Source organism: Rutilus rutilus, assembly GCF_951802725.1.
Source record: "Rutilus rutilus genome assembly, chromosome: 25".
Lineage (NCBI taxonomy): Eukaryota > Metazoa > Chordata > Actinopteri > Cypriniformes > Leuciscidae > Rutilus > Rutilus rutilus.
Window position 1 is genome coordinate 21701819 of NC_140229.1, and position 13810 is coordinate 21715628.

At 43.1% G+C, this 13810-nt stretch overlaps 1 protein-coding gene across 2 annotated transcripts in view; it reads left to right on the forward strand.

Moving 5' to 3' along the window:
• Positions 1-290: 290 nt before the first annotated feature.
• The window catches only part of rabgap1 (RAB GTPase activating protein 1), a 106472-nt gene continuing 92952 nt past the window's right edge, over positions 291-13810 (forward strand). The window contains exon 1 of one of the 2 annotated variants that reach the window (XM_084400521.1): positions 291-428. The gene's annotated coding sequence lies outside the window, so the exon portion shown is untranslated. The remainder of the gene's footprint in view (positions 429-13810) is intronic. The other variant, XM_084400522.1, reaches the window with a different exon arrangement.

Genomic DNA, 13810 nt, shown 5'->3' on the forward strand with positions numbered 1-13810 from the left:
ATTTGCATTTAATATCACATCAGCTTTGATTTTGTTTTTGACTCATTGCTTAATTTGACAGCCAAATGTTTCGATATTTTATGCACATTAAAAATGTAAAACGGTTATTTTCTAAATGATAAACGGACTCTACTCAGTCAGGTAAACATAATAACACAAAGCGACTTCATTTGACAGCAATGTAGCATGTTGAAATGTTTACTTTTCTTCCAAAACCTTTTATATAGGCTACTATTATTAAATACCATAATGCAGAATTCCTTGGATACGCTGAGATTCGACTCCATCCCGAACATTGCCGAAGCGTGCGGCAGCGCATGCGCAGTTCTAGCGGGGTTTGGTTTGTGTTTACAGCAGCACTGTTGCTGGCTAATGTTCAGCGCTGTTATGTCAAGACTCTCTGGAATAAAAAGCTTTTGTGGAAACAGGTAGGATGAGTGGCAGCGATGCTCACCACCGTGCTTTTATCTACTCTACACGTCCGTTTCTTTATTCAGCAGTTTTGTCTTTTTAAGAGGAAAATATTACACCATATATGCAGATTATGATTTGATGCTAGCATGCTACAGTGTGTTAGCCCGTTAAAGGCCGTGTGCTGATGCATGACACAAAACCTGCAAAGATCTGCTGTCTGCACAGCTCACATACCCACCTTTGTGACAGATTCAGTTTTATACGAAGAACAATAGAAAATCAAGGACATTGTTTGTGCATTTATGTCGAAGCCATAAAAGATTTAATTTTAGGAGTTGTTCGCCTTCTCACAGTAGAAATGCATCATTTGCGATAGATGCAAACATTGATGTATTTCTAAGTTTTAGGGCATTTGAGAATGCAATTGTTCTGAATTTAGTTGGATGTGCTTTGATGATCATGTGTTTGATTGCAGTAGCTGTTGATGGGGAATTTGATTCAGATTCATTGTTATCCATTCACCAAAAAGATCTTTCACTGTTCAGTGGCTCTTTTTGTATTCCGCCAGTAGGTGGCGACAGTTGACTGTCTTTCCGTGTGTAATAAGCAAGTCATTGAATCATGCACTCAAGTGATTCCTTCGTTCATGACCGAAACACGTTTTATTATTATCCTTTATTTAGGGATGCACAGTATATCTGTCACCATATCGGTATCAACGATAGATGTTCATTTTTAATGTAATCGTTGTCGACCCGATAAGTAAATTAGGCCGATATATTAAATCCGATAGATAATGGATTATTTCGTTCAGGTGAGACTCTTCAGACGCACACTGTTCAACATGATGGTTTGAATTGCTCTAAATATGATTGGAATCACTTTGAAAAGGAAAATACAGTAAAGTGCTACATGTGCAGTGCAAGTCTGTCATATAGGCTACATAAAATTATAATGACAACACGACTGTTAAAAGAATGTTGTGAATTCCTTGTTTGTCCTTGTTTTAGTGCGTGTTACGGGAAGAGCGCATTCAAACCTTCATGATTAGCACAGTCAAGGTCGCTTGTGCATTGCAATTTGTAATGTTATGTTTAATTTGTAATGTGTGTGTATATATATACAGTATATGATTTATCTCATAGGCCTATACTAGGATGCGTTTTAAGTTAATAAACGCTGTAGTAAAGCTCTCCAGTCTGGTGACCATCTTTAGCTTCAGTGCATGCAGCTCAAATGGCAATGCACAACATTAATAATGATGATTGGGACTGTTGTGTACATAACATTATAATGAGAACACTATTGTAATATTGCATTGTGCCTGTTTCAGGGAAGAGCACGTCCACAACAGGAGTTACACAATCTGACTGACACATAACTTAGTTCAAGTTCACTTGTGTATTCGCATAATTTTGTGCAGATATAAGTTGTAATATTTTGTTGCATAAATAACTGATTTATCTCATATAGGTTTCATTGAGTTAATTAACCCACTGACAGAAGCGATCATTATCACTTCAGCTTCATCGTGTGCTGTTATTTGAAACAGTGATATTAATTTAAGATGTTTCCTTTTCAAAAAACAAACAAACATTGATGCATTATTAATAATAACTCATACTTTTTTCTCGTATTATTTTTATAAACAATATGTTTTAATTAAAACCATTTCATTATTGTCTGGGCGTAGTCTAGGCTATTCCATTTTATTTATCTATAGGCACATGCATTTTTATTTTTTAAATGTGTTGTCCAATGACTTATTTGCATTATTTAGGATTTGCATTATTTTATTTCTTTGTAAGGTAATTTTTTTTTTTTATAAAGAAATTTGGGACATGGCTTTTAATGGTGAGATTTTTGCTTTTGTTATTAGGCTCTCAAAAAAGTATATAAAAATTTGGATTTAGATTTATCGGCCAATATATTAGTTCTGTCAGGATCACTATCGTCAAATACGATTGACAATTAGCATACAGTTAGGATTGGCTGTATGGTTCTGTTCTGGGCAAGAACTCCATGCGCATCCATGCAGCCTAGCGTGGATAAGAGCAGGGAGAGCAGCAATAACCCCCTCTTAGGGTAAACAGAACAGAACCAACATGTATTACAGATATCATTAATTTTAATGTACAACACAATTAGAGAATTTTAGTCTGATTCAGGGGGAATCAGAATGCCAAATCCTGACTGACGAGAGGAGGAGCTGGGGATGGAGGAGGGTAATTAGCTCCTGAGAAACGCGATAGTAGCTGATAATACTGAAGGAGCTTACAGTGATAGGCATCGTATTCCTATAGGTAGACATGGATCAGCTGAGGGTCAGCTGATGCGAGCTTGACTATCGTGACCTGCCAGAACTGACGCTACGCTTAATTTAACGGCTTTCAAATATAAAGAATTATCGGTATCGGCCAAAATGTTCATATCGGTGCATCCCTACCGTTATCATGACAACAAAACTGCCTAGCAGGACTAAGAGCATTTGTTAATGTCAATAAGTAGCCTACTTGTTCAGTGCTGCTCCAAGTCTTATTTAGACTTACTTTGACGTTCAGTGTTCGTTTTAAAATTATACTCATGACAATTCTTTGTTTTCATTCTTCAAAAAGAAGTTTGAAGACACTTTCAGTTAGAATTGCAACTTCAGTGTCTACTATAAAGCAGCTCTCCAGTGTGTTCATGGTTTTACTCTAGTCTCAAATTTACTTTGGCAGGAATAAGAGATTAATTTTCAATTTTATGAAAGCTTCAAAAGGGAAGGATGAGCCAGTGGACTCCAGACTAACAATGGCACCGGTGCCACAAGTTCTACAGATGGTGGCATCAGCACCTGATTTGGTACCACTAGGGTGGTGGTGGAGGGGGTTTTGTCAATATTTAAAGGGTTAATTCACCCAAAAATGTAAATTCTGTCATCATTTATTCACCCTTATGTCGTTCCAAATTCGTAAGACTTTCGTTCATCTTCGCAACACGAATGAAGATATTTTTAATGAAATATGAGAAATATTAGAAATATCTGAAATTTTCCTCATTGGTTCTTGCAGAAGCTCAACAGTGCTGCGTAACACGAGAATGAACCTCATTGGTTCTTACAGAAGCTCAAACGGTGCTGCGTAACACGAGAATGAACCTCATTGGTTCTTACAGAAGCTCAAACGTGCTGCGTAACACGAGAATGAACCTCATTGGTTCTTACAGAAGCTCAAACGGTGCTGCGTAACACGAGAATGAACCTCATTGGTTCTTGCAGAAGCTCAAACGTGCTGCGTAACACGAGAATGAACCTCATTGGTTCTTGCAGAAGCTCAAACGGTGCTGCGTAACACGAGAATGAACCTCATTGGTTCTTGCAGAAGCTCAAACGTGCTGCGTAACACGAGAATGAACCTCATTGGTTCTTACAGAAGCTCAAACGGTGCTGCGTAACACAAGAATGAACCTCATTGGTTCTTACAGAAGCTCAAACGTGCTGTGTAACACGAGAATGAACCTCATTGGTTCTTGCAGAAGCTCAAACGTGCTGCGTAACACGAGAATGAACCTCATTGGTTCTTGCAGAAGCTCAACGGTGCTGCGTAACACAAGAATGAACCTCATTGGTTCTTACAGAAGCTCAAACGTGCTGTGTAACACGAGAATGAACCTCATTGGTTCTTGCAGAAGCTCAAACGTGCTGCGTAACACGAGAATGAACCTCATTGGTTCTTGCAGAAGCTCAACGGTGCTGCGTAACACGAGAATGAACCTCATTGGTTCTTACAGAAGCTCAAACGGTGCTGCGTAACACGAGAATGAACCTCATTGGTTCTTGCAGAAGCTCAACGGTGCTGCGTAACACGAGAATGAACCTCATTGGTTCTTGCAGAAGCTCAAACGTGCTGCGTAACACGAGAATGAACCTCATTGGTTCTTGCAGAAGCTCAAACGTGCTGCGTAACACGAGAATGAACCTCATTGGTTCTTGCAGAAGCTCAAACGGTGCTGCATAACACGAGAATGAACCTCATTGGTTCTTGCAGAAGCTCAAACGGTGCTGCTTAACACGAGAATGAACCTCATTGGTTCTTTCTGAAGCTCAAACGGTGCTGCGTAACACGAGAATGAACCTCATTGGTTCTTGCAGAAGCTCAAACGGTGCTGCGTAACACGAGAATGAACCTCATTGGTTCTTGCAGAAGCTCAAACGGTGCTGCTTAACACGAGAATGAACCTCATTGGTTCTTGCAGAAGCTCAAACGTGCTGCGTAACACGAGAATGAACCTCATTGGTTCTTGCTGAAGCTCAAACGTGCTGCGTAACACGAGAATGAACCTCATTGGTTCTTGCTAAAGCTCAAACGTGCTGCGTAACATGAGAATGAACCTCATTGGTTCTTGCTGAAGCTCAAACGGTGCTGCTTAACACGAGAATGAACCTCATTGGTTCTTGCAGAAGCTCAAACGGTGCTGCGTAACACGAGAATGAACCTCATTGGTTCTTGCAGAAGCTCAAACGGTGCTGCGTAACACGAGAATGAACCTCATTGGTTCTTGCAGAAGCTCAAACGGTGCTGCTTAACACGAGAATGAACCTCATTGGTTCTTGCTGAAGCTCAAACGGTGCTGCTTAACACGAGAATGAACCTCATTGGTTCTTTCTGAAGCTCAAACGGTGCTGCGTAACACGAGAATGAACCTCATTGGTTCTTGCAGAAGCTCAAACGGTGCTGCGTAACACGAGAATGAACCTCATTGGTTCTTGCAGAAGCTCAAACGGTGCTGCTTAACACGAGAATGAACCTCATTGGTTCTTGCAGAAGCTCAAACGTGCTGCGTAACACGAGAATGAACCTCATTGGTTCTTGCTGAAGCTCAAACGTGCTGCGTAACACGAGAATGAACCTCATTGGTTCTTGCTAAAGCTCAAACGTGCTGCGTAACATGAGAATGAACCTCATTGGTTCTTGCAGAAGCTCAAACGTGCTGCGTAACACGAGAATGAACCTCATTGGTTCTTGCTAAAGCTCAAACGTGCTGCGTAACACGAGAATGAACCTCATTGGTTCTTGCTGAAGCTCAAACGGTGCTGCGTAACACGAGAATGAACCTCATTGGTTCTTGCTAAAGCTCAAACGTGCTGCGTAACACGAGAATGAACCTCATTGGTTCTTGCTGAAGCTCAAACGGTGCTGCGTAACACGAGAATGAACCTCATTGGTTCTTGCAGAAGTTCAAACGTGCTGCGTAACACGAGAATGAACCTCATTGGTTCTTGCTGAAGCTCAAACGGTGCTGCTTAACACGAGAATGAACCTCATTGGTTCTTGCTAAAGCTCAAACGTGCTGCGTAACACGAGAATGAACCTCATTGGTTCTTGCTGAAGCTCAAACGTGCTGCGTAACACGAGAATGAACCTCATTGGTTCTTGCTGAAGTTCAAACGTGCTGCGTAACACGAGAATGAACCTCATTGGTTCTTGCTGAAGCTCAAACGGTGCTGCTTAACACGAGAATGAACCTCATTGGTTCTTGCTAAAGCTCAAACGTGCTGCGTAACACGAGAATGAACCTCATTGGTTCTTGCTAAAGCTCAAACGTGCTGCGTAACACGAGAATGAACCTTATTGGTTCTTGCTGAAGCTCAAACGTGCTGCGTAACACGAGAATGAACCTCATTGGTTCTTGCTAAAGCTCAAACGTGCTGCGTAACACGAGAATGAACCTCATTGGTTCTTGCAGAAGCTCAAACGTGCTGCGTAACACGAGAATGAACCTCATTGGTTCTTGCTAAAGCTCAAACGTGCTGCGTAACACGAGAATGAACCTCATTGGTTCTTGCTGAAGCTCAAACGTGCTGCGTAACACGAGAATGAACCTCATTGGTTCTTGCTAAAGCTCAAACGTGCTGCGTAACATGAGAATGAACCTCATTGGTTCTTGCTGAAGCTCAAACGTGCTGCGTAACACGAGAATGAACCTCATTGGTTCTTGCTAAAGCTCAAACGTGCTGCGTAACATGAGAATGAACCTCATTGGTTCTTGCTGAAGCTCAAACGGTGCTGCTTAACACGAGAATGAACCTCATTGGTTCTTGCAGAAGCTCAAACGTGCTGCGTAACACGAGAATGAACCTCATTGGTTCTTGCTAAAGCTCAAACGTGCTGCGTAACACGAGAATGAACCTCATTGGTTCTTGCTGAAGCTCAAACGGTGCTGCGTAACACGAGAATGAACCTCATCGGTTCTTGCAGAAGCTCAAACGTGCTGCGTAACACGAGAATGAACCTCATTGGTTCTTGCAGAAGCTCAAACGTGCTGCGTAACACGAGAATGAACCTCATTGGTTCTTGCAGAAGCTCAAACGTGCTGCGTAACACGAGAATGAACCTCATTGGTTCTTGCAGAAGCTCAAACGTGCTGCGTAACACGAGAATGAACCTCATTGGTTCTTGCAGAAGCTCAAACGTGCTGCGTAACACGAGAATGAACCTCATTGGTTCTTGCTGAAGCTCAAACGTGCTGCGTAACGCGAGAATGAACCTCATTGGTTCTTACACGTCAAGCAACCATGCTCAAGCTGCCGTTTACCATATCTGATGTGTGCTTTGATGAATGTTTAAATGTGAATAAAAGGCTCATTTAAGCCTCTTCATCATATAATGCAATTGTATCTCTTCAGAAAATTCAGACTAAACTATTCAATTCATATGGATTAGTTTTACAATCTTTTTATGAACTTTTTGAAGCGTCAAAGTGGTAGTTGCGTAGACTGTCAATGGAGGGACAGAAATCTCAGATTTCTTCAAAAATATCTTCATTTGTGTTCTGAAGATGAACAAAAGTCTTGCAGGTCTGGACCGACATGAGGGTGAGTAAAGGATGACATAATTTTCATTTTTGGGGTGAACTATACCTTCAACAAAAACAGCTGCATTTAACAATGAACGACTTCAAGGCAATATTTTGTTCATACAGTTCAATAGTTAGTTCATACAGCTGAATGAACATATTCAAGCAACTATTTTAATCTCCTGAAGGAACAAAACATTTCAGGATTCACACGTGTAAGCAATTGCTGCTGTAAAAAGTCCCAAAAAGAACCATAGTAAACACCTTTTCTTATTAGGCCTACGCTGCATAAACTTTATCTTTTGTGATAAATAATATCATTAGGTAAAAGTTCATAGATATATTAGTTATGGTTATTATTTTTTGGTTAAAATTAGATCAGTTGATTAATCGGAAAAAGAATCGATTGAAAAAATAATCATTAGTTCCAGCCCTAAATGTGACCATTTAGTCTCAGTCTGGAGCCCTGGCAACAATTTGTTGATTCAAAAGTTTCTCTCAAAAACACTTATTTAGTCATTAAGAATAAATCGTATTAAGTGACATCAGTAATTGTAACACAACAACATTTCTCCACCCAGAGGCAGACCTGTTTCTTACCGACAGCAGTTAGTTCAGATATCATAACAGTGCCAACATTAATTCAGGTTGCATAACATTAGCCTTGTTGTCTTAGGAGGAACTGTCTGTCTAGTACGAAAGAGCCTCCAGCCACACCTTATGATTTAAACCCAGATTGGTGTTTCATCAACATGTTTTCATCCGCTCATTCTCGAGCCACACAACTTATAAACGTTCTGCTCAAGAATCATTTTATATTCTTAATACATTATAATTCCCAGTGTACTTGTGTTCCTCAATAATAAACATCCCCCTCAGTGGATGTTATGTTGCCAAGGCAGCATTTGCGAGTCGCTCAAGGGTCTATGCCTTCATATGGGAAAAATATCTGACTTGCAGCACCACTGCTTCCATGATCACATATTCGACATCAAGTAGAACAGTATCCTAAATCACAAGGTTAGTGTGCGTGGGGAAGTCGGTCAGGTGTGAGCGGAGGACTGGGGGGAAAAAACCCAGTTGATGACCATGTGTCTAACGGCACAATGACAGATGCTTCTCATCTCTTGAGAATGTGAGACAGCTGGCTCGTGTGCAACCGCACCCTGACTCAATATCAGTGACAGGCTCGTGCTTCATTTGGACATCTGAACTATCCATTACAAACCCATCTTGATGGGCGTTTCTTTTTGTTTTGTTTATTAAGTAACTGTTCAGTGCAGTTTTATAGGCAAATATCCTCATACTATTAGTTATCGGTTATTAGTGCAAACTCGAAAGCAACACTTACTGCTCACTTAATATGGATCACTAGCTGTTTCCTTGTATTATTCCCCTCTTTCTCTTTCATTCTGCCTCTCCCTATTTTGTTTTGTCTTTTACTTTTTTCCTCCAGAGTCTGTCAACAAAGTTTTATTCACGTGACTATAAAGGATTACAGTATTGCTAAAGCGTTTGACCATACCTTAATAGCACAGGCTTGGCAAATAGGTGGATCTCATTTTTCACACCCCTAATCTACGGTTTCATCAGCTAAGATTACTGATCTTACCTGCTTCCCTCTCCTGTATTTTTCTCTCCATATGGGAAGTGAATTGGTGTTTAGCAGCCACAGGGCTTACAGCAAGATCACTCTGCTTAATGATACAGTGTGGCTCTATACTGCATCTGTTCTTTGCCTTTTAATTCCCTTCTTATTCTCAGTACATCGCAGAGGAGAGTACAGTGCAGTACAAGGAGAGGACAGGAAATGATTGGGAGTAGGGAAAAATAATGTGTGAAATCTGACACCAAGCAGAGAAATACAGACTACTGTCCTGGCACTGTAGACAGCCTCAGTGATTATTACAATTGATTTATTATGAAATGGCTTTTTTTTTTTTTTAACCATGAAATGCCCTTACTTTGACTTGATTAAGTGTTTCCTGTTTGGTTTGTAGTCCAGCAGTAAGAGTTCAAACTGCTGGCATGCTTTTGACCAGGTAGGTGTGCGGTTGCTATGGTGAACGAACACTTTCTCAGAATAGACGACGACTTCTGAGAGAAACCCCACTGCCTCCCTCAGTCTACCTGTCTCTCTCTCTGCCTCAGTCTACCTGTCTCTCTCTCTGCCTCAGTCTACCTGTCTCTCTCTCTGCCTCAGTCTACCTGTCTCTCTGCCTCCCTCAGTCTTACCTGTCTCTCTCTCTGCCTCAGTCTACCTGTCTCTCTCTCTGCCTCAGTCTACCTGTCTCTCTCTCTGCCTCAGTCTACCTGTCTCTCTGCCTCCCTCAGTCTTACCTGTCTCTCTCTCTGCCTCAGTCTACCTGTCTCTCTCTCTGCCTCCCTCAGTCTCACCTGTCTCTCTCTCTGCCTCAGTCCACCTGTCTCTCTGCCTCCCTCAGTCTCACCTGTCTCTCTCTCTGCCTCAGTCTACCTGTCTCTCTCTCTGCCTCAGTCTACCTGTCTCTCTGCCTCCCTCAGTCTTACCTGTCTCTCTCTCTGCCTCAGTCTACCTGTCTCTCTCTCTGCCTCCCTCAGTCTCACCTGTCTCTCTCTCTGCCTCAGTCCACCTGTCTCTCTGCCTCCCTCAGTCTCACCTGTCTCTCTCTCTGCCTCAGTCTACCTGTCTCTCTCTCTGCCTCAGTCTACCTGTCTCTCTCTCTGCCTCAGTCTACCTGTCTCTCTGCCTCCCTCAGTCTTACCTGTCTCTCTCTCTGCCTCAGTCTACCTGTCTCTCTCTCTGCCTCCCTCAGTCTCACCTGTCTCTCTCTCTGCCTCAGTCCACCTGTCTCTCTGCCTCCCTCAGTCTCACCTGTCTCTCTGCCTCCCTCAGTCTCACCTGTCTCTCTGCCTCCCTCAGTCCACCTGTCTCTCTGCCTCCCTCAGTCTTACCTGTCTCTCTCTCTGCCTCAGTCTACCTGTCTCTCTCTCTGCCTCAGTCTACCTGTCTCTCTCTCTGCCTCAGTCTACCTGTCTCTCTGCCTCCCTCAGTCTTACCTGTCTCTCTCTCTGCCTCAGTCTACCTGTCTCTCTCTCTGCCTCAGTCTACCTGTCTCTCTGCCTCCCTCAGTCTTACCTGTCTCTCTCTCTGCCTCAGTCTACCTGTCTCTCTCTCTGCCTCCCTCAGTCTCACCTGTCTCTCTCTCTGCCTCAGTCCACCTGTCTCTCTGCCTCCCTCAGTCTCACCTGTCTCTCTCTCTGCCTCAGTCTACCTGTCTCTCTCTCTGCCTCAGTCTACCTGTCTCTCTCTCTGCCTCAGTCCACCTGTCTCTCTGCCTCCCTCAGTCTCACCTGTCTCTCTCTCTGCCTCAGTCTCACCTGTCTCTCCCTCTGCCTCAGTCTACCTGTCTCTCCCTCTGCCTCAGTCTACCTGTCTCTCCCTCTGCCTCAGTCTACCTGTCTCTCCCTCTGCCTCAGTCTACCTGTCTCTCTCTCTGCCTCAGTCTACCTGTCTCTCCCTCTGCCTCAGTCTACCTGTCTCTCTCTCTGCCTCAGTCTGCCTGTCTCTCCCTCTGCCTCAGTCTACCTGTCTCTCTCTCTGCCTCAGTCTACCTGTCTCTCTCTCTGCCTCAGTCTGCCTGTCTCTCTCTCTGCCTCAGTCTAACTTTCTCTCTCTCTGCCTCAGTCTCGCCTGTCTCTCTCTCTGTCTACCTGTCTCTCTCTCTGCCTCAGTCTGCCTGTCTCTCTCTCTGCCTCAGTCTAACTTTCTCTCTCTCTGCTTCAGTCTCGCCTGTCTCTCTCTCTGCCTCAGTCTACCTGTCTCTCTCTCTGCCTCAGTCTACCTGTCTCTCTCTCTGCCTCAGTCTCACCTGTCTCTCTCTCTGCCTCAGTCTCTCACCTGTCTCTCTGCCTGCCTCAGTCTACCTGTCTCTCTCTCTGCCTCAGTCTCACCTGTCTCTCTCTCTGCCTCAGTCTCACCTGTCTCTCCCTGCCTCAGTCTCACCTGTCTCTCTCTCTGCCTCAGTCTACCTGTCTCTCTCTCTGCCTCAGTCTCAGAAGTGCTCTTTTGGTTTTCAACTGTGATAACTAATGTGGACGGCATGGTAGCACACCGGTTCGAGCCCCGGCTGAGGTGGAGTTTGCATGTTCTCCCTGTGTCAGCGTGGGTCTCCTCCAGGTGCTCCGGTTTCCGACGTAAAACGTGTGCCAAATCGTGTGTGTGAAGCTGACCCTTCAAATGAGCGGGAAAGAGAGAGAGAACTGTGGAAACGAATGCGCTTACTAGGCATGTCAATTTTCACAAATTCCCATGATCGATCGTCGGCTAAATTAACGATTAATTAATTGATTAATTGTTAGCCTTAATACTAGGGCTGCACGATACTGGGAAAATATGCGATATGCGATATTGTTGTTGAGTATTGCGATAACGATATTTCTTGCCATATAATATTTCCCTAGAGAAATGCTATTTTTATTAAGTTTTTTTTATCATTTATATGTAATGATCATACTAAAATAAACAGGTAGGCTAATAGATATTCTTCTGGTCTTCAGAAGTATATCTCAGTTATTTCATAAGGAGTTAAACGTTACACATGCAACACTTTGATTAATGGTTGTCTGTAGCTGCGTTTACATGGACACTTATAATTGGATTGACGGTTCAATCAGACTAAAAAACCTTCATGTAAACACCTTAATCGATCCGATTGAGCTCGATCCGAATGAAATTTCGATCCGATTGAAAGGGTTGGTTTATTCCTTTTGTAATCCGATCGAGAGAACATGTAAACACTTGATCGGATTGAAAACCGAAACTGAAAGGACTGCGCATGTGCAATGACGATAAATAGCGTAATGACGTATGACGCGCGGAACGAGCTGTTCTTCCTGTTGAATAAAGTGTCATATAAATAAGTGTCCCATCATTCTAAAATTCTCATTTCACTCAGCGTCTGTGAAGTGAAGCAGGACAACGTCCCACCAGTCCTTGTTTTGGATTCTTGTTTGGGAGGGGCATTTTTACTGCGTGATAAATATATAAGCAGCACGACACAATGTTTTATTACAATATTGTTCTCTTTATAATGTTATGTAATATGACAGTCCCAATCATAGTCATTATTAGTCGTGCATTGCCGTTTTAGCTGCGCACGCTGAAGCTGATCACAGCACGTTTTACTAGATCGTTAATTCTTAACCAAATGCATCCTATATGAGTTAAATCAGATATAGATAGGCCTACACAAAATAAACACAATATTACAACTTACATTTGCACAAAACAAAAGACTGCGAATGCACACGCAAACTTAGTCATGATGGTGTAAAATGGTCCCGAACATAGCTCCGGCATGAAACTACTTAATCGACCATCAATAAGTTTGATCGATTTAATGCATTATCGACAATTAATCGATTGTCGATTAATCGTTAACATCCCTAGCGCTCACTCAAAGAACCATTTGGTTCGCTGTTCTGTTGAGTTTCACACCTCAAGCGAACCACCCCAGAGTTTGTTTGCAATCTGGCCGAGACCACCTCGTTCAGGCGGTCTCAGAGCGATTGTTTTGGTGCGGATCCGAGCGCGATTGCCGTGTTCACACATGCCTAAACTGACCAAACCAAGAGAGAAAACACCAGATTCTGAAACAAACTCTCAGGTGTGAAATCTTCCTTAAGGCTGATTTATACTTCTGCGCCGGACCTACGCCGTAGGCAACGCGTTGGTTTTAATTTATACTTCTGCGTCGTTGTCCGCGATGACGCGCAATTACTCATGCAGAGGGAGCACGAGGGAGGGGTTCTAGCAGACCAATCACAGCGCTTGCGTCCGCGTAGAATTGAGGTGCACGTCAGGGTACACTGAAGAGTACGCGCGTAACACACAGCCTACGACGTAGCTACGGCGTGAGTTCGACGCAGAAGTATAAATTGGGCTTTAGTCTCACCTGTCTCTCAGTCTGCCTCACTCTCTGCCTCGATCTTCCTGTCTCTCAGTCTGTCGGTCTTTCTCTCAGTGCCTCATTCTGACTATCTCTGCCACAGTCTACCTTTTTATCACCATGTCTCCTCCTGTCTATCTCTCCCTGCCCCTCTCTGTCTTACTCTTAGACTCCGACTTTGTGTGTCTCTTTCTCTCATTGCCTCAGTCCACTTGTCTTTTTCTGCCTCCGTGTGACCATCATTCTCTTTCAGCCACAAGCTGGTCTCAGACTACAGGACTGGAGTTTTTAAATCTTAACCAATTTTGAAATCTGGTTGCATCTCACACACAAGAGAATCTTCACAGATTTTCTTCTTTAAAATCTCAAACCCGCACACACTACAAGATTTGAAAATCTCCAAGATATTCTTAAGATTATCAAGCCAGATTTACGGGTAAGCGGATGTAAACAAAATGGATACTGTGTCGCGGCAACTTGCTAGACATTATACGAGGAGGCAGTCGTGGTGTTGCCACATTTCGACCAGCCGTTCCTGCATCTCTGTTGTCCACTGGACCTGGACCTGCTTGTTGTTTCGTGGTCGCCATTTCAAAAGTTCCTTCACTTATGCCTCCTTGTCCCGAATG